The sequence below is a fragment of the Rattus norvegicus genome, chromosome 14 (genome assembly GCF_021556685.1).
Source record: "Rattus norvegicus strain SHRSP/BbbUtx chromosome 14, alternate assembly SHRSP_T2T, whole genome shotgun sequence".
NCBI lineage: Eukaryota > Metazoa > Chordata > Mammalia > Rodentia > Muridae > Rattus > Rattus norvegicus.
Genome location: NC_141547.1, coordinates 13,216,804 through 13,242,760, shown reverse-complemented (window position 1 = coordinate 13,242,760; position 25,957 = coordinate 13,216,804). Strand labels below are relative to the sequence as shown.

General features: G+C 43.2%; 1 long non-coding RNA gene across 1 annotated transcript; it reads left to right on the top strand.

The window, feature by feature from the left end:
• Positions 1 to 6,360: 6,360 nt before the first annotated feature.
• LOC120096573 (uncharacterized) lies at positions 6,361 to 25,716 on the top strand. Its single transcript, XR_015636884.1, has 3 exons — positions 6,361 to 7,479; positions 7,916 to 7,957; positions 24,784 to 25,716. It is a non-coding gene; the product is annotated as an uncharacterized LOC120096573 (long non-coding RNA).
• Positions 25,717 to 25,957: the final 241 nt, after the last annotated feature.

Here is a 25,957-nt window from a genome sequence, read left to right as displayed (position 1 = left end):
AATTTCTTTGGTCCATTATTTATTTAATTGCCCATCATTTCGTTTGTGTTAAAATTCAAAATGCTAGCTAATGGCTTGTAAGTCACTTAACTGTGACTTCTGGAGAACATACTGTGTGTGAATTTAGTCCTTTCTAATTATGTGCCCAAGCTTTGTCAACCGTGTGGTCTGTTCTAAAGAGTGCGCCATGTACATTTGAGGAGAACCTATGTGCTGCTATTGGTGGCCAGAGTGCTAGAAGCCCATTCTACATGTCCTAGTGTGCCAATCTTTCAGTAGATAATACAAGGAAATAGGGTTTTTAATGTATCAATGAAATAAATATTACTCCCCTTATCCCATATTTCTCTTACATTTTTTTATTGAGAGGATTTACAAGTGCTGTGGCTTTTAGAAATACATATACAAATTGTAGAAATTCATGTATTCTTTGAATTTCTTTGAGTAGACACTTATTCTCTCTCTCTCTCTCTCTCTCTCTCTCTGTGTGTGTGTGTGTGTGTGTGTGTGTGTGTGTGTGTGCAGTGCACTGAAGTACAAATGCAGCCTCAAATGTTTTTTTCCCTTATAAAATTAATGATTTGGGGACTGGCAAGATGGCTCAGCAGGAGCTAAAGCTGATGACTCGAGTTTAATCCATGGAACCTATATATTAGAAGAAAAGATTCAGCTCCTACAGGTTGCCCTCTGATTTTGCACACATGCACATACATATGTAGACACACAAACACACACACACATACACTATAAAATTTTTAAAAAAAAACATAAAGTAGAAAAGGATTCTGGGGGAAGTTAAGAAGTAAATTAGATAATGAACTAACACATCTGAAGCCTCACATCACGTTTTTCTAACATGTATAAGTTCATGTTCCTATTTCAGTTCTGCTTGTTATGTGAATATTGTTAATTCTGTGTTTGTGCATGCATGCACGTGTGTTTGCACGTATGTGGATGTTCATATGCATGTGGTTGTGTGTGCACATACTCACAAGTGCATGTAGAGGCCAGATGTTGATGGCAAGCATCTTCCCTTGCCATTCTCCTCTTTATTCACAGAGGCAGGAGCTGAGCCTGGAGCTTGTTCATGCCACTTGTCCAGCTAGTCAGCTTACACATGGATCCCAGATTCACCTGAGTTTTGGGGTTATGGATGGGCCATCCACCTGGCTTCTTGCAAGAGTACTGGAAATCTGAACTCTGGTCTTCAGGCTAGCATAGCAAGTGATTTATCCATTGAGCAATCTTCCCAGTGCTAATGCCTTAGTGGTACTCTTCTACCATTGGCTTTTTAAGTTTTAAAGAGCTATTGATTAGACAAACCTGACCCGTTGGCTACATCAGACTAAAAGACCATGTTTACCAACATTGTTTCAAAGCCTAAAAGACAGTGTTCTCTTATTTTATGCTGATTTGAAAAGAGAGGATTTGGTTTCAACTCCCAGTTTGTTTGTTTTCAATATTGCCTGCAAGGTAGAAAGCAATTCTGCATAGACTTGACGCCTTACTCAGCCGTTGAAAGCAGATGAGCTTGTCATGTGACTTCATTCAGAACTGAAAAAAATTAATAAATCATAGCTTTTACTATGTTTCTGTAGCTTCGAAACAGAATTTACTTTCAATGAGAAAGATAATCATTTAATAAATGTGTGTTGCTTTGGGGAAACAGTGTTTACATATATCGTAGTCATAACCTTCAAATTTTAAAAGAATGAAATTCACTACAGTAAAACCCACTGGGTTTTACTTAATAAAAGTTAAACAGTGAATAAAGCCAGTTACCTCTCTCTCTCTCTCTCTCTCTCTCTCTCTCTCTCTCTCTCTCTCTCACACACACACACACACACACACACACCATACATAACTTTTTAGACAGGTTCTCTCGACTTAGCCCAGGCTGGCCTCAGACTTAGAGTATAAGCTTCAGCCTCCTGGCGCTGGGGTTACAGTTGTGCGTCAGCTTGCCTAGCGCCATCCTGTGTCATTTCGAAGGTGTGTTCTGAGGCTTCTGTCTCAGTACTGAGGTTACAGACACTGAGCTCCCAGTTGTGAGAACTGTAACAATAAAGAGTACTAAGTGCTGCTTTGGTTTCCTCTAATTCCACTTAGAACAGATGCTTAACTCAAGCCGAGTCTTACGGTTTCTCTTAACAGTGACAGCTGGAAATGGAGATTTATAGCAATAAGTGAACATTCTCTGAAAGTACATATCATGTGTCTTAGTTTGGGCTTCATCACTGTGAAGAGACACCATGACCAAGGCAATTCTATAAGAAAACAGTTCACTGGTTTACACTTTCAGAGGTTCAGTCCATTATCTTCATAACGGGAAGCATGGCAGCGTGCAGGCAGATATGGTGCTGGAGGAGACAAGAGAGTCTTACATCTTGATCCGAAGGCAGCAAATGGAGACTGGAGTCAGCCTTGGATGGACCTTGAACATAGGAGACTCAAAGCCCACTGCCACAGTGACACACTTCTTCCAACAAGGCCACACCCACTCCAACAAGGCCACACCTACTCCAACAAGGCCACACCTCCTAATAGTGCCACCCCCCCATGGGCCAAGCATTCAGACACATGAGTCCATGACAGGGGCACCTATTCAACCCATCTCATCATGTGAGTGGATTTTTTAAAAAATAAAAGTTAGGGGGTTGGGGATTTGGCTCAGTGGCAGAGCGCTTGCCTAGGAAGCGCAAGGCCCTGGGTTCGGTTCCCAGCTCAGAAAAAAAAAAAAAAAAAGAACCAAAAAAAAAAAAAAAGACTGTATAAAAAAAATAAAAATAAAAGTTAGTTTGCACATTAGATGTAAACTAAGGAACTATCACTTTTTGGTATGCATGTACGTGTGTATTAATCTTTCTCTGTTTTTAATAGTACTTCGAGAATTTCATACAACTTATTTAATTCATAGTAGCCCCTGTCTCACTCCTTCCAGATCCAGCTCTCATTCTTCTCAACTTTGTGTCCCCCACCCTTTTTAAAACCCAGTACAGTTTGCTGTCCATGTACTCTTGTATACATGGCCTTCCTTGGAGGGGGTGGTCAACTAACACCCCTTCTCCTAGAAGCCAGAGACTGCCAGGAGCTCTTGTTAGCAGTGGGACTTCATGCCCACCTTCCCTCTTCATGCAGGACTTTTGTCTGGCCTTAGTCTGTATACACTGTCAACACTGCTGTGGACTCATATATGCAGCTACCCCGCTGGGTCCAGAAAACAGTTTCCTTGTAGTTGTCCACCACTTTGGTCTTACAATCTTTCTGACCTCTCTTCACTATGATCCCTGATCTTTGGGAGGAGAGTGTGGCATAGGTGTCCCCAATCGAGGACTGCCAGCTCCTGGTTTGTTTTCTCATTTGGTATTCTCATCACTGTTATTTGTATTTTTCATGTGTTCATTTAACACTACATATAGGTTCAACCACTATGTGCTTATTGCTCTAGTTGATCGGAGAACCTGGGAGAGCAGGGTCTAAAAATGAGGTCCACTACAGAGCATCAGCCCGTTTATACTCTGAGGGTCACCTGAGTAAAATGTCACCTGAGTAAAGTGTCCAATTGCAAGGACAAGCTGCACCTGGCAAAAACATGTTTCTCCGTTGAGGCAGATAAACAATTAGCAATTTCCAGTTGTAATGAATAATTTAAAGCAAGCTCACACCTAAATGCTACACTTGAGGAGCAGGAACCCACATTCCCAAAACAATCCTGTGTTTTGAAGACACTGAGGTCATCCCAAGACTCTTGCTTTCTTGGTGTTTTCTCACAAGCACTCAGAACTCTCTCAGGACTCCATTCGTGGACTGTGTTCTGACAACCGTGTGTATTTTTAGCACTGTATTATCTATCACCCAGTGTCATCCCTGGCATAGAGTATGTGCCCTCAAACGAACAAAGAAATGTCAAGAGATGTGCCTCTAATCTGGTTTTAATGCAAATCCCTTAGACTCTGTCTTGGTTGGCTTCCTTGATTGAGGTATTAATGACATCTTACTTAGAATACATCACTTCATTGTGATAGTCAAAGCACTTTAAAGGACTCATTGAAAGGTGGTTGTATCCCATCTCCACCTCTGGTTACTGAAGACGACTCTCTGAACCCTAAGGATAAAGATCACTACTTCTGATCCTTCTCCTTGGCCACCGTAAGAGTCTCTCTCGTACAGTAAGCCAGTTCCTAAGCTGCAAAGGTCAAGCCTTTGCTTCATCAGGTGTCAGGTTTAACAGCAGAAGCCCAAGGCCAGCACCTCACTGGAGGCTGATGTGTGGGAGCTGGACAGGGTTACTGTGGAAACAGAAGCTGGTATAGCTGCCATAATTCTGGAATTCTGAGTCCTAACTGGAGAAACACACCAGTGGGAAGCAGGTAGTTCTGCCTAACCCAATTCTCAAAATCCTCAGAAAGCTACCCATGAATCACACCCGGGGGCTCTGTCCTGAGAAACCTAGGACAGGAACATCATTGAGAGCAGAAGTAGCAACTCTCCGAAGAGGCCTGGATGAAGCTGAGCAAAGCATGGTGGACCACAAGACTAGAACTTCTCGTGGTGTCTCCAGGACGCTCATGTGCAAAGATGTTCATTCTCAACTCCCAGGATTTCAGTTTAAATAAAAATGACTAGGCCAGGCAGTGGTGTCCACGCCTTTAATCCCAGCTCTCAGGGCAGAGGCAGAGGCAGAGGCAGGCAGCTCTGAGTTCCAGGCCAGTCTGGTTTGCAGAGTGTGATCCAGGACAGCCAGGACTATACAGAGAAACACTGTCTCAATAATAATAATAATAATAATAATAATAATAATAATAATAATAATACACAATTTTAAAGTAAGTCTCTGCATTCGTGGAGATTATGTTGTACTCATGAATGCTTTGTTGGTTTTGATCTTCACAGCTCTCTGGGGGAAGCTGAACAATATTTAATTTATTTGCTAATAGAGCCTGTGTGATGCTAGGTGTTTCTTAGAAACTAGCCAGCAGGTCTCAGAAGCTGCTGTGTCATGTTCCCATCGTACTATCCTGCTTCCACTAACTCCTCTCTGTTAGGTCAGAAGTTTTTGAAGAAATATAAGGTCTGTTTTATTTAATAGCTATAAGGCTAATAGCATAAATGCAAACTGATGGCATGTTTCTGATTTTGAAATCATGCCACTTCAAGATACCTTTATAAAAACCATGTAAGTCAGAATTGCTTTGTGCAGATCTGGCTTGCCATTCATTTAATACCTGACTTATCGGCAAACCTGTAGGAACTGGGCTCCCTGTGGTTAAATGTTCAAATACTGTACACATCACCCCAGACAGTACCTGTCCCGGATAACATATTAGCTGCTGAGTAAGGGGAATTCTTATGCCATCGGCTGCCTCTCGGAAGGTGTGTTATCACCCAGCTCCTTTCTAAGTCAACACACCAAGGGAGCCACGGGTACATTATGTTGATCTGCACATCTTTTAGCCCAATGAGCATCTTATGAGGAGAAAACATCCTTTGCTTTTAATGTCAGTGGATGCCTTAGGAGAGGAAGTTTCCCTTTGAACTTCGTTGCTGCGAGATAATTTCTTATTATCTCAAGGTTCCTAACATTCAAATGTAGATGTTGTCACCTTATGAACTTACAGCGCTTTCCCATTGCTGATAAGTCACTTACAAAACATAAGTCAGGTATGATTATTAGTCTAAGCATGCCAACTTCTAGAAAGAACTTAAATGACCTAGTAAATGTTTAGGCTCACATAGAATAAACCAGATATGGAAAATATATCTAGTTAGCAGAAATGACCAAGCAATCTCTTTATAGCTGTGTTGTGCCAGTCAGACATTTGATAGACATCTACTTGACCTTTTGTCCCACTACAGGATTATATTACGATTTGCATGGGAATTGTCTGCTCAAGGGTGAGGCATTGAAGGTTTGGTTCCTAGCACAACAATGTTTAGAAGTAAGGGTTCAGTGATTGGATCTTGAGGGGTGGGTGAAGTGGAAACATAAGAGTTCTTTGGGTGAGGCATTGAAGGTTTGGTTCCTATCACAACAATGTTTAGAAGTAAGGGTTCAGTGATTGGATCTTGAGGGGTGGGTGAAGTGGAAACATAAGAGTTCTTTGGGAAGTCGGTTGGATGGTGTTTTGCTGAGGCAAACATGTGAAGGAAAGTTTTGTTAACGTGGACACAGTTGTGAAAGACCAAGGCAGACTCATGAAGGAACATTTCACTGATGCAGACACAGGAGAGAGGATGTTCTGTTAAAGCAAGCATGTGAAAGGACACGGGATGAAAGGTTCTTTACTAACAACACGCACATGTTGGTCCACCTTACATTGTGTAGTTGAGCTGCATTTGTCAGGACTCTATAGAGAGAAACGCACCAAAAACCTTCTGGTGGTGTGCTGCAGTTTCTTGCCGCTTCCGAGAACTCAGACTGACTGGATGCATGTGCTTTGGCAAGACATATGTAGGACAATTATATTTGGGTATAAATAGGATTCCGCCACAGAGTGATGGAGACAGAGCTTGGCTTGGGGTACCAGCTAGCTGTGCCTCTCTTGTGGGTCTCATGTCTTCACTGATCTTCACTTCCCTGAGAGAGGCACAGCCGAGAACTTCTCCTGGTGTTCCTACTGGTCCCTCCTGTTGAGTCTGAGGCCTGACTGTCTCTGCTAGGTCATGCCACTGCTGTTGACCCAACTCTACTGAACTGGACTGCTGGTGTATCCATGAAGTCCATGATATGTTTGTGAGTGAATCAAGCTGCCACTGCTGACCTGTGAACCAAACTGTCAATTTCCAGATAACACAGCTGGGAGTTACTCTAAAGAACCTTTCTAAACAGCTCCATTTCCCTCTCAACCCCTGTATCCTTTCTTTCCCACTACCTCTGGTGGGTTGTGGGCTACAACGCATCTAAGAACCATCATTAAAAAAAGTTTGTTTTTTTTTTTAAATCAAAGTTACAGTTGGGCCTTCAATAGGGGAAGAATCCACTCACATGTTTGTAACTTGATGGCGTGATTGCAAGTGGTTGGACAGGAGATGGAATGTAGCTGGCAGACATAGATTACTAGGGCTATAGCACTGGTCATTACATCCTGCTCCCTGGCCTTCCTCCCTATTGTTTCTTCTTCCTGGAGGTGATGAGCTAAGTGGGCCTATTCCAGGATGTCTTCTCTGCCATGACTCTCCAGTGTACCACAGCCCCGAGTGACCATGGACTGAAAATTCAAACCATGAGCCCAAAGAATCTCTTCTTTTAAAAGTGTCTATTTCAGAAACTTTGTCAGAGCGGTTGTCTTAGTGACCTTCCCATTGTTGCCAAACAAAATGCCTCACTTTGGGTTGGAGAGACAGTTCCGTTGTTAAGAGCACCTGTTGTTCTCAATGAGGACTTAGGTTCAATCCCAGCACTCACATGGCACCTCACAACTGTCCATCACTCCAGCTCCAGGGGACTTAATGTCCTCTTCTGACCTCAGTGGGCACCAGGTATGTAGCCATACAAACATGCAGAACATAGAAGTGAAATAAATCTACAGCTTAAATAAATAAAAACAACATACCTAGCAATGACTGGCAAGATGGCCCAGTGAGGAAAGACACTTGTCTCTGACTGCGATCACCTGAGCTTCTTCTCCTGGAACTCACAGGGTGGGAAGAGATGTGACTTCTGATGCACTCCAACCAGCACACAGACTCTGTGTCATTCCTTCTAATCATGCCCAGCAGTGACAAACATGTAAAACACAACAATGAAGGCAACTCGAGGGAGGAGGGATTTATTTGCACTCACAGTTTGAGGGATAGTTCATCCTGGTGGAAAAGTGACAGCATAAGGCAACTGAGGGAGCTGGGCACGCTTTGTCCGTAGTTAGGCAGAGCAAGGAGCATGGAGTCTCCAGCTTGTGATCTCTTTTCCCTGCAGTCCAGAATCCTGGTCCAGATAGTGGTGCCATCTACATTCAAGGTGAGTCTTCCCACCTTAATTAAGCTAATCAGGACATTTCTTCCCAGGTGTGCCCAGAGGCTTGCTCCTAGGTGATACTAAGTCTGATCAAATTGATCAGTACTATTAGCCACCACTGAATTGAAAGGCTGCTAATACAGACGGAATTGCCACAGACAAACATTTCTAAAAGTGTGTCTACTCAAGTGTTTAATTGGTACATGTGTGTATGACCATGGATGTGCATATGTATGTGGAGCCCAGAGGCCAGTAACTGGAGCTGTCACTCAGGAGCCCTTCACTTTGTTTTCTGAGACAGACTCTCTCACGGGTCTAGCTAGAGCTTACCAAAAATGCTAAGCTAGGAGCTAGTGAGCCCCAGGCACCCACAGGTCTCTGACTCGGTAGTTCTGATTCAACAATCATGTTCTGTACTCCTAAGCATCAAGTGAGAAAGACATACCCAGTCTTTGCCTTCAAAGAAATGGATTTTACATGGACATAATCATGGGTTGATAATAGAGATATTAGTGCAAGGTTTACAGAGGGTTCAGCTTGGATGAATATTTGTTGGATTAGAAGGAAATTTTCAATATATATATATATTTTACACTTCAGATTGTATTCCCCTCCTGGTCCACCCACCCCCCCCAAGGGTTCCACATCTCATACCTCCTCCCCCCACATCAACACTTCCCCTTCCCTGGTCTCCACAAAGATGTCCCCTCCCCACTCCACCCACCTCACCAGACCTTTAAACTTCCCAGGGCCTCCAGTCTCTTAAAGGGAATGACAGATGAGATCTACATCTGGTTGAGAGCTACACAGCCAAAAAAGATAAAAATTGAGGACATAATACATCCCATATAGCTGTAGAGATGGGCAAGAGAGAAGTGAGAGTTACTACCCAAGCAAGTAGAATCCATACTGTCATGGACTCAGGGATGTATCCGTTTCCTTCTGTGCAGGATGGGGATGTGGGGAGCCCGAGCAGGGACTGGAGCAGATTTTCATGTAACATGTGCCATAATAGTTCTGCCTCTGTCCCTGGGCTACACCCCTAGCTTCTACAAGAATCACTGTTTCTTGGGATTAGTCATAAAACCTTAATGCACACTCACTTATCTGTTTGCATAGTAAGCATTAAGTTGAGTGAGGTAGCAGTTAGTTTAGGAGTGCCTCACCCAGCTCCAAGGGAGACCAAAAAAGACATCTTAACTGTATCAAAGTCATCAAAGGAGCCCAGAAATGGACAGTTATTCAGTCAGGGAAAACGAAGTTTCCTTCAGAGTTATTTTGAATCTTTCTCCCTGCAACCCTCCTCCCAATTCGAAGAGTGTTTTTATCTTTGTGTGGTTTTCCCCATTCTAAACAGTATGACAATGCGGGTTTACTATAAGGTCCAAGTTGAGCAATGCCAGAGGGAGAAAGGGAAGCACATTACCTTCCTTTCTTGCAAAGCAAATGAAGTGGGAGTCCACACAACTTGGGACTTGACTTACAAGATTATGCTGAGGTGAGAGTCTGATCTTCTTGACTGGACCTCCTGTCACCATGCAGTGAATGGCTCCAAGGGTTGGGGAATGATCCCTTTTGAGTTGCTATTCAGTGAGTAAGCCACAGTAGCTCCCACCAAACACTGTGAGAACAATCTCCTTGAAGGGGTCAAGTGTCTGTGTACACGTGGCTGCCCATACCAACCCAGCAGCAGCTGCTTCAAGAGACCAGCTGATCCCAACTTGCTGAGCCACACTCCTTCAACCACAGGTGGGAGGGATTAGGAAGGAAGATAAACAAAAATTGATCTACCAAAAAAAATAGATGACACGGCTAGAAAGGAAGGCCTTTCAACGGCAGAAGTGCCGTTGGTCACCATTCTGCTTTAGACGCCAGCCTCTCGGCGGCAGGCAATAGGAGTACAATGATGCTGACTATCTATTGATCCCACTAGTATCTATTCTGTGAACTCGATTCATTTCTTAAGACTCACTTCCTGATAGATCAAAGTCAGGGCAATTGGGAGGGTTAAAGGGCCAGTGTCTCTAACTGCTGCATGGAGAGATTGCTTCAGCTGTGATATAGCAGCTGGGCGAAAGTTAAAACACAAACATGTTTGGCTACAGGGACATCCATTCACGTCTTTGAAGTTACAATGGTTCGCAGACTGTCTGGACACCCACAAAGACATAAGACTAGCAGCTTAAAAGTGAGTGGCAATTAGATGTTTACATTTTAGGGAGACTCAAGCTTATGAGTATTTAATGTCAGTAATATCTAATTAGCATGCTTCAGGTTAAGAAAAAAAAAGACTTGGAAGTAACATATATAAGCATCATACCTTGCATATGCCAGCATTATCTCCCAAGAAAGGCTTTCATCAGTGCTGTACAGAGGTGAGGAATAGATGTCTACGACTTCTCCATCCCTACTTTACATCCAGGTGGAAGTAAACAGTACACGAAGAAGAGACACGAGGGAAAGTGTCTACATCACCCTCAAACCCTCTAGCCTATCACCTAATCACCCAGTGTTGATGGATGTTTCCCTAAGGCAGCCACAACTGCTTGCAGATCTGCTCATTTAAATCTGTCTTTCTTGGACCAGTTAGTTTCATGCATGATATGGCATTCTATTATGCAAACGAAGTCACTGATTGTAATTACATAAAAACCGTTGTTCACCGTGAGCTTTTACAAAGAGCGATTATTTCATGAGAGAGGGGTCTAAGAGTCCTCATCTTTGCAAGCTTTGGTTTGGGTGTGAGTGTGAGGACTCTGAATTAGATTACATGACTGTAGACTCATACCATTTTCCCAGATTACGGTTTACGGCCTGTAAACATTCTAGTGCATTTCTCCTGTTGGCCTCCTAGGTGCTGGCTTCAGGGCTTTGTGTAGCTCACTTCCTCCCAAATACATTACCGATTTCATTGCCCCCTAAGCGTGCTCAGACACATTAGCAACGTAGCCTTTGCTTCTGTGAGGAGAGTTTTGCCTTCCCTCCAGGTCATAGATTCTGTCTGTATTCCCTTTGCAAATCAATAAAGCACAATGTCTACTTCATAGGAAGCCTTCAAGTAAAAGTTAAAGGGAATGAATTGCACATAAATAGATGAGTCGAGACACAGGAAATTGTGTTGCCGTCTCTGAAAAATAACAGGTATTTTGACTTATATCCTGGGTATCTTCCAAGGATCAATGTGCAGTGGTAGGAGAATGATCATACAGAAGCGATTAGCATAGAAAATTCAAAGGGAAAAAAACCCCTCTGGTTCTCTCTGTGATGTGTCTGCATAAAATCGCCCTGTTTTGCTGACAGTGCGTGTGCCTGGGCTTTCTGTGCCGCCCCCTTTCTGGGATCTATACGGCGCTAATGTTTTACAGATTTCTCATGTCCATTCAATAGCCACTCTTCAGAGTTAGTATAACCTTCAAATTTAATTAGGAATCAGAGCAAGGGTCAACGGCTACCTCACTGCCCCGACTGAGGCAGGTTGGAAATGATTACAGTTTTTGCCACGTCTGCTGCTAGTTTTAAAGGAGAACTTGAAGCCAGGAACCGTGTGAAGCCAGGTGTACTTCTCCATCTGCTGTGCTCATAGCCAAAGTCATCGCCAATTAACATACTCTGACAGGGGCAGGTCTCTTTAGAAATTAGTTTAAAGGGCTGAATGCCTTACCAAAAGGTTTCTAGAACCCGCCTCAACTTGATTTGTGCCCTTGCTCAGGAGATCATGAGGGTTCTGACGATCCTCTTGTGATAGTTAACTTTTTCATTTAGAGTCTTATCCCATTTTGTGTGTGTGTGTGTGTGTGTGTGTAGATATAATATATTCCTTAATATATTTTTATTCTTATCCTACCCTTAACCCTTAATATATTTTTATCCTTTGAGCCAGTAAGTCTACTTCCAAGAGTTTAACAAAATGAAATCGCCAGAGATAACATTCAGTCATCTCTGTATGAATCACTTGTTAGGATATGATTGCAATATCATAAAACCTGGAGCAGTCAATATTCTTATATCAGAGGCTGATTCGATAGTGATGGAACCACAGGGGAATCTCGCAATCACACTAACTTAACGAGATTAGAGAGGTACACATTGTGTAATGTGAAGGTAAAAGGCAGGATAATAATGTTTATGCTTTCCTGAATTTTACAAAACTATATGTTTATGCTCATAACTTTTATAAAATATGTTCATATTTGATTGGCAGATCATAGATGCTTTTGAATACTTATCCTCTTTAAACCTATGTGTATTTTCCAGGCTGTCTATAATTATGGGAAGAGCTAAACAACCACAATAGGCTAGCACAGCCAAAACTCACACAGAAAACCGGTGGAAAAGTCCTTATGAGGACGTGAACGTGCAAGTGAGGAGCAAGGGCGATGGGCTCAGCAGAGGTCAGGGCACCAGTGTGCAGAACGGAGGGCTCACAGATTTGAGCAGCCTCAGCCCGGAGAAAGGAATGACTAGTCCCTGTCAAATCAAACAAATTCAGAGCTCAATACCGAGTCAAGAGGACAAGGTATCAATACGTCTTTAATGTTGTAAGGAGTCGTTTGTGCTTGACTCTGACCATTGGTTGCAAAGAAGCCAAGAAGAGAGGTGCTTGGTCAGCAGGCGGAGCCAGTAGATAAAGGGAGGGAGGATGCGGAAGTTGGGATGGCTCCTGCCGCTAATGGGGAAGAAGAGGAAGTCAGCAGATAGAGGAAGAATGAAAGCTTACTCTTAGGAACACACACAGTGATAGGAAGTGTAGGGATAACTAATACTTGAAGACTCCAGAAACCCCAGAAACCAGAATTTTATTTGTTTTGTCTGTGTTTGTGCGCCCGTGAGAGTGAAACTAAAGAACAGTGTCACACCTCAAAAGCCTGTTTTTGAGACAAGCTCTTCCGTTGGCCTGGAGTTTGCTGATTTGGCTTTCCTCACTATCCAGGGAGCCCCAGAGCCCTTATAACATGTGCCTCCCAGCCCGGGCATTACAGACGACCTCATACTGCTTGCCCATCTTTTTCACATGGGTGCTAGAGATGCTGTGCAGGTCCTCACGCTTGTGTAGTAAGCACTTTACCAACTGAGCCATCTCTCCAGCCCCCAGAGGGACTTTAAAAGCTAAGTCTAATTTGTTGTTCTTCTGTTCATAAGCCGCCAGCAGCAGCTCATTTCACACAGCATAAACGCTGTGGTTGGGAAATTTAACTTTTAAAGACGTGCCCTTGAAAATTGGCTTATGGGGACCAGTTTGTTCTTGGCTTCCGTCTGATCCTTGGAGTCCACAGGGACGGCGCTTTCGCTAATGCTACTGGACATATTGGCTCCCTAGGACTCGCAAGAGCTCTGACCACAAACCCAGAGTCTTGGAACAGGTAGAAGGCTTCAGTCACACGTCAACTTTAGAAATAGATGCAATTAGAACAGAGGCAGAAGGAACACCCATTCAGAGCCTGCCCCACATGTGGCCCATACATATACAGCCACCAAACTAGATAAGATGGATGAAGCAAAGAAGTGCAGGCCGACAGGAACCAGATGTAGATCTCTGAGAGACACACCCAGAATACAGCAAATACAGAGGCGAATGCCAGCAGCAATCCACTGAACTGAGAACGGGACCGCCGTTGAAGGAATCAGAGAAATGACTGGAAGAGCTTGAAGGGGCTCGAGACCCCATATGAACAACAATGCCAAGCAACCAGAGCTTCCAGGGACTAAGCCACTACCTAAAGACTATACATGGACTGACCCTGGACTCTGACCTCATAGGTAGCAATGAATATCCTAGTAAGAGCACCAGTGGAAGGGGAAGCCCTGGGTCCTGATAAGACTGAACCCCCAGTGAACGTGATTTTGGAGGGAGGGCAGTAATGGGGGGATGATGGGGAGGGGAACACCCATAGAGAAGGAGAGGGGGGAAGGGCTAGGGGGATGTTGGTCCGGAAACCCGGAAAGGGAATACAATCGAAATGTAAATAAGAAATACCCAAGTTAATAAAGATGAAAAAAACAAAAAGAAAAAGGAGTAGACGCAAGTTGGATCTCACTGGAAGCAGAGTGGAAAGCAGTAAATTGAAGTCGGGACTGGGTGGGGAGCGTGTCTCTCGCAAATCAGGTATATGTGTGTGTCCTCCGGTTAACGCCAGTTCTGCGCAAACGAAGAAAAGATCAGTGTGCTCAGCTGCGTTCATCAGGTTGAAGCAATGATATAGCAGGCTTCTCACCTGCTTTTACTTACATGAAGACCTGGAAGGATACTGCCGTCATGCTTGACATTAATTAATTGGTCTATGTCAGAGAAACAACCACTGCGCATGAGCAGAGAGAGAAGAGGAACACACGTGGGAGAGAAGAAATGAAGGACGATTCTCTGGGGTAGTGATGCTAGGAAGTGGTTCCAGGGAAGCCCCAGGAATTTGTCAACATGGCGTGTGGCGGAACTCCAGCTTGTTCCTTGGACGCCGTGGGACTCTCAAGAGGAGGCTCAAAGCCTGGAGCGAGCCCTTCCTTCTGATTGCACATTCGGGAGCCTGTATCTAAATCTACCTGAACCTTCCTGAGGTCCGAGTCTGAGTCAGCGGGAGAGCTGAGATTAGAACCCCTGGCACCTGCTCACCGGTGACGCAAGTGTTAAACCACCCGGAACAAGGTGTATGCAGGCAAAGCAGGTTTAATTTTAGTGATGTGAAACCAGAGGCTTCATCTTTACAACCTGAACACCGACAGGCGCGGAAGAGCGTATTTCTTTTTCTACTTATAAACGGAATCGTCACATAATAAAAGATTTAAAGATGCTTTCATAGACACGAATGATTGTCTCAGAGTAGTAGGTTTCGCCTTATTTACATGTAAATGAACCTGAAAGGCCTGGGTTAGAAACTGTCACATGCATTTTCAATCACAGGCCCCGCAGCTCGCCTAAACCAACCAGCAGTGAAGAAAGAAAAAAAAAAAAAAAAAAAAAAAAAAAAAAAAAAAAAAAAATCTGTGCTTAGCGCTCATCAAAAACACGCCCCAAGGAAACCACACCAGGAATAACTTTTTGGTTCCACCTGCCTGTTGTTCTCAGCCTTAACTCTGATAAATAAAAGAAATTAAATAAATAAAACAAAAACTTGGTATAGTGCCTGGCGTTGGGATTGCGCTTAGCCCAGGCTTCCCAGACAGACTAATAATTAGTTGCATCTACAGTCTGTTACTGAATAGATACTTCAGTAGAACATGGCAAAGAACAAGAGGACCTCTGGAAGTAATTGCCAGTCCTCTGTCCTCTCTGGCAGTTACCCGGCAAATCTGCTTCTTTGTATTTAAATGCAAATCAGCTAAAAATACAGCTCCATTTAGTGGCTTTACACCAGCTACATTTCAAGTGTCCAATAACTACCTGTGGGCCGTAGCTATCAGATTACACAGCAATCATATTAAATCTGGACAGTATTTTCAGGTCCTAAGAAATTCAGATTGTCGTGATGGGGCCTCCATCCTGGTTCCAGACAAATTTGCCACTTACTGTGTAACAATGATACATTCATCCAACAAGTATTTGTTGAGCAATTTAGTAGTTCAGGTAAGCTTAACAGTTTGAAGGAGACCCAAACACAGAAACACAAAAAGCCAAGTCGGTCTACAGAGGAAATAGGAAGGCATTGCTTTTTATCTCAGCCTCCCTTCTCTTTCCATAGATCCAGGTGCACCATGCTGCAGAGTTGCTGGATTCTCTGTCGGCACCAACCAGGTGGCTTACAATTCAGTTCTGTTCTGAAACTAACCACAGTCAATCCCCAGTAAGGGGCGGTTATCAGAAGATTCTCCCATCCGGATATGACCACAAGGCCATGTTGCCATCTGCGCGATTCTGAGCAACTGGCCATATGTAATTGAGCTTCCCCAACCCTCCCCTTAGGCCTGTCGTTTGTTCGAGTGCCTCTCAGAACACAGAACAGTTCACTTGCTGGACAGCTTAATGCACGCAGTAACATTTAGGAAGCCACGCTGAAGAGTCGCATCCGACAGGGGCTCAGGATGGGCAGTGAGCTCTCACGTCTTCTCTGCCCACTTCCCCTGGAGCTGTCGGATTCAAAGGGTTGAGGTTTCACGAGGACCCATTGCACAGGCGCAGTGGATTATTCCATTTCCAGCTCCTCTCTTCCCTCCAAAGGATGAGAGGTAAGGATTAAAGTCCTATGCTTCTAGCCATGGTCTTTCTGACGACTGGTCTCTACTTAAGGAGTCACTAAGAACCACCTCGCTGAAACAAAACACTCCTGTCCCCTGGGTCATTCCAAAAGATTAAGAACCTTTTTTGTGTTTTGTTTTGGTTTGGTTTGGTTGGGAACGAGGGCCAAGGACCAAACAGCACAACAAAATATACCCTAATGTCCATGCTTCCAAGGGAGTTATACAGGTTTTAGGAGTGGGCTGGGAGCCAGCAACAATGACCAAAGGTGTATTTTTCTTTTGTTCATCAATAGTAATTAGAAATGAATTTAGGGAATGTGACTAAAGTATTCTAAGGCACTAAAGGTGTCTTTAATAGATACTGTATATTTACGGCTGTTTTGCTTTTACACTCACTGTTATGATCTGAAATGTTCTTAGCATCCAAAAGTCATCTTGTCTGGACACCCATTTGAAGGTGGTCCAAATGACAGGGCTAAGAAAATAGGCCTAAATTCAGTGTGTTTGGAATAGCAATTAGACACGCAAAAAATAAGACCAGATACCTTAACATTGTGTTAGTCGTTCTGGAGAGGGCATACTATGAAATAAGAAACAATCTTGAGAAACTATAACATTATAATAAAATCATGCAATAATGGTAATAGATGCGTGTCCTAGGAGAATCCATCTCTCCCTTGTTTCCATTAGTTCCTGTGGGGAAATCACTGTGGAGCTGTGCCAGGCTTCGGGATTGTGGCTCTCACAGGAGGTGACTCTGCATAACTTTCTCCAAATGTACTTAGAGAGAAAAGTACATTTTCACTGAAATCTCTATACTTTGGCTTCAGGGCAATCTGCAGAGCTGCCAGCCCAGCTTGTGGTTCAGCTCCAGCCAGGCACCCGGTCATAAAGTGTCTGATAGCTGCTCTCTTATAGGCTACTTCATCCTGGCTTTAGGTAGGAACTCTATGGATGAAAGGGTCAATTTTTCCCCCAGCTCCAGAAGTGGATTGTCTTTAGCCTAGACTTCTCCAGGCCATTGAATCAGGCACCGACAGTTTATCCCAGCTGAAAATTCATATGGTGATGTCTTTGTCCACGGAAAGTTTTTAATTTTTTTTTTTAAAGAAATGGGCAAGGCTAGTCAGTGTGAAACATAATTTGGTTTTATAGTTGAAAGGAAGAGAAGCCATCCTCCACCCCATGTAAATGAGAATGCTTTTAGTTTTTCCACTTTGCTACTCTAAGAAACACCAAGAAAACAGAAGAAAACAAAACCAGCAACAACCGAAACGGAAACAAGAGGACTGGGGAGATGGTTCCGTTGTTAAGAGCATTGACTGCTCTTCCAGAGAACTCAGGTTCAACTCCCAGCACCCACAGGGCATCTATTAACCATTGCTCACTCCAGTTCAGGGGATCTGGTACCTTTTCCTGGCTTCTCTGGATACCAGGCATGTATATAGTACACAGACGTTCCTGCAGGCAAATTACCCATGCACATAAAACAATTCTGACTAAGCAGAAGCAATGGCCCTGGTTCTATTACAAACCTTTGAGTCGGTTTACCCTGAAGTTTTCCCTCTGGTCTCCCTAGCATGTGAATCAGCAAATGCCCTCAGTCTCTGAGTCAGCTCAGTTTAAATCATGTAGGTGCTCCCGAAAGCCTCGTAGCTGATAAATTAACAGATGCCGAGAAAAAAAAAATACTCGTTTGCTTTTCCTTCCATCAATGCTGTCCTTAAAGTGATCAAGACTTAATCCAGGGCATTAACGACCAGCTCGGTGACAGAGCACCAGCCTCATACATGTGAAGTCTTGCATTACTCAATTCCTATCATGGTGGGGGTGGAGTTAAAACACGAAGCTGATCCGTGAAGCCAACAGGATACGGTGCATTTCATCTACAGTGAGCAGCCCATTACTTTTCCATCCAGTTTTTAAAAACAACCATGTTGTTTTATTATCAGTCCCGAATCGCTGGCAACTTACTCCATACTGATTCGCACTGCATATGAAGTGAAACGCCATCCGTGACTCAAGTTTAATTACTGAATCCTGATTGTCTACATAAATAAACTGCTCTCTCTCCATGTGACTTGGTGGGCACTGCTGACCTCGGATTGCTGGAAACACTCTTGGTCCCACTGGTGGTCAGTGACGTCCGTGTGAAGGGCTTCGGATCGCAATAATGTCCTCAAGCAGTACAGTGATGTTGCCGACTCTCGTATTTTACAGAGAACGTTATTGCTTCCATTTGTCCTGACTACATATCAGCAAGGCCTCATTCAACAGAATCTGCGAGTTACCTCTCAACCGAAGAGGCCGGAATTCTGCTCTCATATCTTACAGCTGACACAAAGGCTTTCGTGGAAATGAAGTGGGTGTTGTGTATCGGTTTGGACCCCTTCTGTTGTCAGCGACGGAATACAAAAGCTAAATTTATTTAATTACTTTTTAAAAATCAGAGATGGAGGATACCTAGGTCATGAATGAAAACTCCAGAAGTTTCCTTTGGATTTGGATTTGTAGCCCAAGGACCGCTAGCCAAACTGAGGTTCCCTCAGTGTTCGGTACGCTCCAGGGAGGTGATGGCCCCATCCTGAGGATCTAGGAGCTGTTCTATGGGTGGCCATGGTGTTCCTCACAAGTTCAACCAAAGGGAGTCTAGATTACAGGACCACTGATATTGATCAACCAGAAACAGCCATGGTGACAAGGGACAGAATGGATAGGTTGGCTTGGACTAAGGTGTTTCCTCAATCCTTGCACTTGGTGGGAGAGTCAGCTCAGAAGAACGTATCCGTGCTGACTGAGTTAAAGATGGTCCTCAGTAGGTAGATGGCATAATCCTTATCATCATAAAGAAAGGCCGTCTTCCACTCGTGACTCTGGACTCAGTCTGTGTGGCGCTCGCCACATGCCTCAAAGGCACTAGGTTTTAATATTCAGTTTCTCACTCAGTTGCCAAATTTGCCTTTTAGCAGGACTTGTTTGCTCTTCCTCTATCCCTATACAGATTCTTTTTGTAAATGCACTCCTGTCAAAGTTCATGGGTGTCAGCTTGTTAAACCACTGTCTCCTCCTCATCTTCTTCCTCTTCCTCCTCTTCATTCCCTGATTATTCTTCTTCTTCCTCCTATTCCCCCTCCATTTCCTCATTCTTCTCCAACTGCCCCTCCTCTTTCTTCCCTCACTTCTCCTCTTCCTTCTCCCCTCCTCTTCCTTCTCCCCTCCTCTTCCTTCTCCTCTTCCTTTCCCCCCTCTTCTCCTCTTCCTCTTCCCCTTCCTCTTCCTCATTCTTCTCCAGCTCCCTGTCCTCTCTCCCCTTTCCCACTCCTCCTTTCACTCCTCTTCCCCATCCTCCTTCTCCTTTTTGTTCAGTCTTCCTCCTTTTTTCCATTTCACTGGCCTTAGGGTATATGTTATGACTAGGCAAAACAGAAATATTAAAAATATTCTATGGGAAATTTTCTGAGGCAGCTGGTTGACTAATTTTAATTGCTGTAAAGTAGCCAGCCCAGAAACTGACAAAGTTTGAAAAGAAGTGACCTCAGGAGCACTAGAGGAGTTCCTCGGGACAGTGGTATGGAGAGAAGATTTGCTTTTTTCGGAGCATGAAGGGATTGGTTTGGATATATTTGGAAGTCTTAGGTTGCTTCTGGATGCCCTCGATTTGGCCAGTGTCCTGAAGAAGGGTTGATTTCATTTTTGAAGCTGGTGATGAGAATGGAAGGACATTTTTGGGGATATAAAAATTGCCCAGTATGAAATTTGCCAAGTTTGTAATTTGGCTTTAAATCAAATGGTTTAAAAATAAAGAATGCTTTAAATAAAAGAGCAAAATAAATCACTCACAAAAGTCCCATATCAGTCCCTGTCCAGGAGCCCAGCTACACAGTTATTTTATTTGTTAGTTTGTTTATTTATTTATTTATTCATTCATTCCTTATCTATTCCTCATTGGAGCTAACACAGGCTGCATTTCTCTTCCTGGCTAGCAGGAGCCACTCTTCTACTTTTTAGCCAATGAAGAACATTTTTCTCTTTGTTTGTTTCTTTATTTCTCTCTCTCCTTCCTTCATTCTTTTCTTCTTCCCTCCCTCCCTCCCTCCCTCCCTCCCTCCCTCCCTCCCTTCCTTTCTCCCCTCCCTTCTTTTGAAAGGCAAGTGTTACATGGGGCAACCTCAGGGACTCCCAAGAAAGAACCTGGAATCCTTTGAGGTAACTGGGCAGTATTAAGAAAAATGTTGAACCTGGAGGAAAACCCTGGATTTTAAATTTAACCTGTCCATCGCCTATGACTTCAACCTTCCCTAGTACAATTTTCTGAATAAAAAAGAGAAGGGAATCCAACGGACAAAGTGATTTTAAAAAAGTGAGTAGCGTTTACATCTATTCTAAAAAGATGGAAACTTATTCAAACACATAAATACATAAACTTTACTCCCCAAAACTTTTCAAAACAGGAATTATTTATTCTAAATCATTCAACATGATTAAAATAAATGGACGTTTATGGCAACTGGTGTCTCGTTATCCTAACGTTGCAATGATAAGCAGTAAGTGCTGAGAATTGCACATAGGCTAAGGGTGATGAAGATCAGGAATTCTCATGGTGCAAATCCAGATCAAACTGGGAAGTGTCCAAGAGCTGCCCTGTCTTCCAGCCTCTTGGCATAGAGACAGATCAAGGCATGAGATGAACTTGGGAGGAGAAAGCGCGTCATGTGCCAAATTGAGATGTTTCACATTCCAGGTCCCTTTTAAAAACAGCCTCTCTTTTTTTAAGAAAAGAAAAGCATCTTTTGGCTTTCTTTTCTTTCTGTTTTTTTTTCCATCTCCTATTTTTTGAAATTTTATATACTGCACAATGGAATTTGCATGAAAGAAGATGCTATTTGATAAAAAACAAACTTACTTCCCCAAAGACAATATTTTTTTAACCTAGTCAATCTTTCTCTTTTTTTCCCCTGGTCAAACCCAGATCTTTGTGTGTTTTATGCAATAAACTTTATCCCCATAGCCATTTTAGTCAGTGTAGGGTGGTATTTCATCGTGGTTGTGATTTTTTTTTAAGTATTTTGATTGGAATGATTTTTATGGAAATTTGTGTTGTGCTTTGCAATAAACAGTCACAGTTATAAGTCACTGAATACAACATGAAGCCTTGTAGGAATAGACCTGTGATTTGACAGGAGAGCCAGATTGCTGGAAGCAATAGTATCCCTTGTTTCTTTGACTTTGTCTCTTTCCAATTTCCTAACTTTAAAAAAGTTCCATTTTTCTCCTGATCACTTATCCCTCTTACCTATATATAATTGTTATATCAGTGACGTGGGCCTGTGACTGGGAGTAATGTTCCTCCCCCTGCCCATCTCCTCCTTGTATGGCTTTCTGGTCAACCACATGTCATGTGTTCCTGGCATTGCAGCCACTTCAGTCATTGTGTCCCTTGTCACTTTGGGCATTACCTAGAGCTCTCCTATAGGGAGAAGTAAGATGTTTCCTGACACTCTACCATATTAGTATTTTAAGACTCGTTACCACACCTTCAGTTTTAGTTTCATTAACCAGAGGCATTATCTTTGATGGCCCATCTTAACAGGTGAGGCCATCAATGCCTCTATTCTCACCTTTGGTCCATCTCCATTCCTTTCCATTTACAAACACAGCACATTCGAACTGTCAGGATCGATAAGATTCATTGTCCATCCCATAATCAAAATACATACTTTCATGTATTGTCTACAGACTGCACTTAACACTTGAAAAGCAAAGGTCCGGTATTATTTAAACGTCATATAATTAAAATGATTGTCTCCACCAACCCACAATGCAGAGACATCTCTCTGGTATTTCTGTTTCGTTCGTTTTGTCTTCAGTTTCTCTCATCCATGTTTTATAGTGTTTGGTGTAGAAATCTTTCACCTCCTTAAACTATTCCTAGGTATTTCTGTAGCTATTGTAAATGGAATTTTTCTTGATTTCTTTTTTAGAGATAATTCACTATTAGCAAAGAAAATGTTGGCAATTTTTGTACACTAACTATATATCTTGAAAACATAGTGAGCCCACATATTTTGGTGTCTGTTTTTTCTGTCTCTGACTGACTGTCTGTCTGCCTGTCTGTCTGTTTCTGTCTGATGAATGCTGTGATGAAAGGTGTGTACTGGCTCAGTTTTCTATATTAAGATCAGTTCTTCAAACAACAATAGTTTGACTTTCTGCTTTCCTTTTTGGATCTCTTTTCCTTTTCTTGTCTAGTTGCTTTGGGTAGAATTTCCAGTACTACGGTAAGTAGAAATGTTGAAAGTGGTCATCCTTCATTCGTTCCAAATCTTAGAGGAATATAATTCATCTTTTCTTCATCAGGCATGATTTTAACTGTCGGTCTTTAATATATTATGGCCATTACTGCCCACACCCACCAGAAGGACCCATTAATCTCTCTTTCAGAATTCAGGGCCTTCTCTAGCCTATCGTTCCAGACTTTCCCACACTCCCTCAGCAATCCAGTTCCAACAATGTGTAAATGATACGATCAGTTTTTATTTTTACAGCAGTGACCCTATGTTTAAGTACTAGTTTTCTGTATTTGTTACTTTTCTTCTGGCTGCAACAGAATGCCTGATGCAAACTGGGGAGGAAGAAGGGTTTATCCTGGACCATGTTTTAGGAGATAACATCCATTTTAGGGGGAAGGCACAGAGTCAGGTGCAGCTCATGGCTGTAATGTAAGAACATGGTTTGGTTTGTTACACTGTGGTGGTAATTCAGAAGCAGAGAACTTGGCCAGAGGCTCTCTTTACAGTCCTAAAGCTGGTTCTGCCTGTGTCCACAAAACTCCAAAAATATTCTAAATGAGCTCTGTAAGGCAAGGGCCAAATGTTCAGACATGTGACCCTGTGGGAGACACTTCATATTCAAATTATAATACTTGTAATAAGGCTTTAACTTTATTATATGAGTAGAAAACCCTGTCTTATAAAAGATGTAAGTTAGTTGAGATAGCAATGCAGAAAATAGTCTCAAGGGTCTAGAATGGTCGACGATAAGGATATATCTCATGAGGCCCTGGACTCAACCACTATTAGCTGTACATCAAAAGGAAATGAGAGAACTTTGTGGAAGAGACAGATACCCCCAGGTTTATACATCACTTTTGCAGCTGCCAAGATGTTGCCTAAGTGCCCATCAATGGGTAAATGAGAAAGAAAAGATTGTGCATAGAACACACTATTCACCCACGAATTCCTGTCCTTTACAACGTGAGCCTTTTAAGATGTTATGTTACATAAATTAAGCCAGGCGCAGAAAGAGAAATAACCCATGTTCTCATTCATAGAAGCTAAACATAGTGAACTTCAAAGAATTGGCGCATTAGTTACTTTTCTCTTGCTGTGATAAAATGCCACGACCATGGCACCTTGTACAAGGAAGGGGTTGTTTCCACTTACCGGTTCAGAGACCATCACGGTGGACATGGATGGCAGCAAACACATACTGCAGGCACAAAGCAGAGTGTGCAAACTGAGCTGGGAGGCACGGGTTCAAAGGCTGGAGTCATGTCTAGTTCAAACCACCACAATAGCTGAGCATAAAATGGTGGCCAGAGACCACGGGAAGAAGAGAGGGAGGGGCAGGTGGGATACAGATTGGCTAATAGGTACAAAGTTACAAAACCTGCGATTAACTGGTAGGGCTGAGCTCTGATGTTCTATAACTCTGAAGGGTGACTCTAGTTAGCAGCAATATAATATTTCAAAATACAGAAACAAAAAAGATTGAATAGCCCAAACATATCTAAGAAAAAAATAGCTGAACAATTTTAAAAATGTTTTTGCTACAAGGAAATGACAAGTATGAAGTGACAGACATGCTAACTCTCCTGGTTTAATCACTGTACAGTAGGTACGGGTGTCACATCATACTTCATAAGTATGTACAATTAGTTTAGGTTATCAAAACAAAACAGAGGGCTGTGGACATGACTCATGAGTGACCCACTTGCTGTGCAAACTGGAGGACCCGTGTTCCAGCCCCCAGCATCCACGTAACAGCCTTATGCCTGTAATCCCAGGGTGGTGGACACAGGCGGAGCCTAAGGATTCCTGGAAACCCTGTGTCAAAAACAAGGTGGAGAGAAGATACAGGACATTGACCTCTGGCTTCCACGAGTGGATATGTGGGTGTGCAAGTGTGCACACCACACATACTTGTGCACCTCAACACATATTCACATACGCATGCATGCATGCAGGCACGCACGCACACACACACATACACACGCACACACACAGAGCTAGGAGATGGGGCTTTCCTAGACCCATGCTTCAGTCCCCTGTTTGCTCAGTGTCCCCGTTCTCCTTGTTCATCTGTTCCCTGTGCCCCTCCTGCATTTCTCAGATCATTCGTTTCCTTAGTTCGCCGCTGGCCACTGGTCCCCAGTTCTTTTTTTTTTTTTTTTAAAGATTTACTTATTTATTTTATGTGTATGAATACACTGTAGCCATCTTCAGACACACCAGAAGAGGGCATCAGATCCCATTACAGATGGTTGTGAGCCACCATGTGGTTGCTGGGAGTTGAACCCAGGACCTCTAGGAAGAGCAGTCAGTGCTCTCAACCATTGAGCCACCAGTTCTTACAGGCATGTAACCCCTCTCTTCTCTCTCTAGGCTAAGGCTTCTCCCTTCATCAGTAGACAGCAAGAAGGCACAATCACTGAAGAAGCGGGGCAGACTCTTACCAGATACCCAATCTTCTGGGCCCTGGATGTTTGACTTCTCAGCCTCTTGAACTGTGAGGAAGAGCCTGATAAACTACCACCCTCGGATGTTTCTTCACAGCCATCTGGGCAGCCTAGACACTGACTCTCAAGTTAATCAAGCTCTTCATCAAAACCTTTCTTCTGCTCAGCCCTGGCCACTCTGTCACAACCTTAGCTTCCTCTGGTGTCTGATTTTTCTGGTGCGTGATCCATTACTGTGGTTTGGATGCTCGACTTTGCTGCTGTTCTTGGTCCACAGCCGTTCTTTGATGTACAGGAAACAGATCTGGGTGTCACTCTCTGGGATTTAGGATGGCTGACTTTTCTTACAGCAAACCGGAATCCAAATCATAAATATATCATTTCCCTTGTTCCCTCCCAGAGTTGACAGAGGTAGAGAAATTAGCTTTGGACCTGGGTTGGGTGCGTGAGCAGAAGTGGAGCAGAGAGCCCAGCTGTAACTTTGCCAAGAGTGATACCGAGCAGGTCCCTAAGGAAAGCATAAAGGTTTGGGTTGAATATGAGGGGTTTCCAGAAAATCTAGAGAACGCTTCTGAGCAAAACAGACTTGGTATGGGCAATAATGCTCTCTCCTTTTCCAATGTTTAATGGAAAATAGGACAGGAGGAAGAGAAAGGTGGCTCAGCAGTTCAGAGCTCTGCCTGCTTTTCTAGAGGTCCTGAGTTCAATTCCTAGCAACCGCATGGTGGCTCACAACCATTGATAAAGAGATCTGGTGCCCTCTTCTGGTGTGCAGGTATACATGCAGGCAGAACACTGCATACATAATAAACAAACAAACAAACAAATAAATAAATCTTAGACAAAAGAAAATAGGAAAGGAACATACTCTGTTTTCTACAAGTATTTAAATGTGACCCAATTAGCAGCAACTCCTTCCCAGCATCTTCTGGTTTCTGGTATGTTGAGCAATAAGAACAGTACAAAGAATAGCTGCTGTTTACAGAACACCTGCGGTGGACCATCTTCTGGGCATGCGCTTCTGGGCATGAGTCACGAAACTTCTGTGACAGGCTGGTGAGGTAAGTGATACCAACATTTCCACTTCACAGATGAAGAGA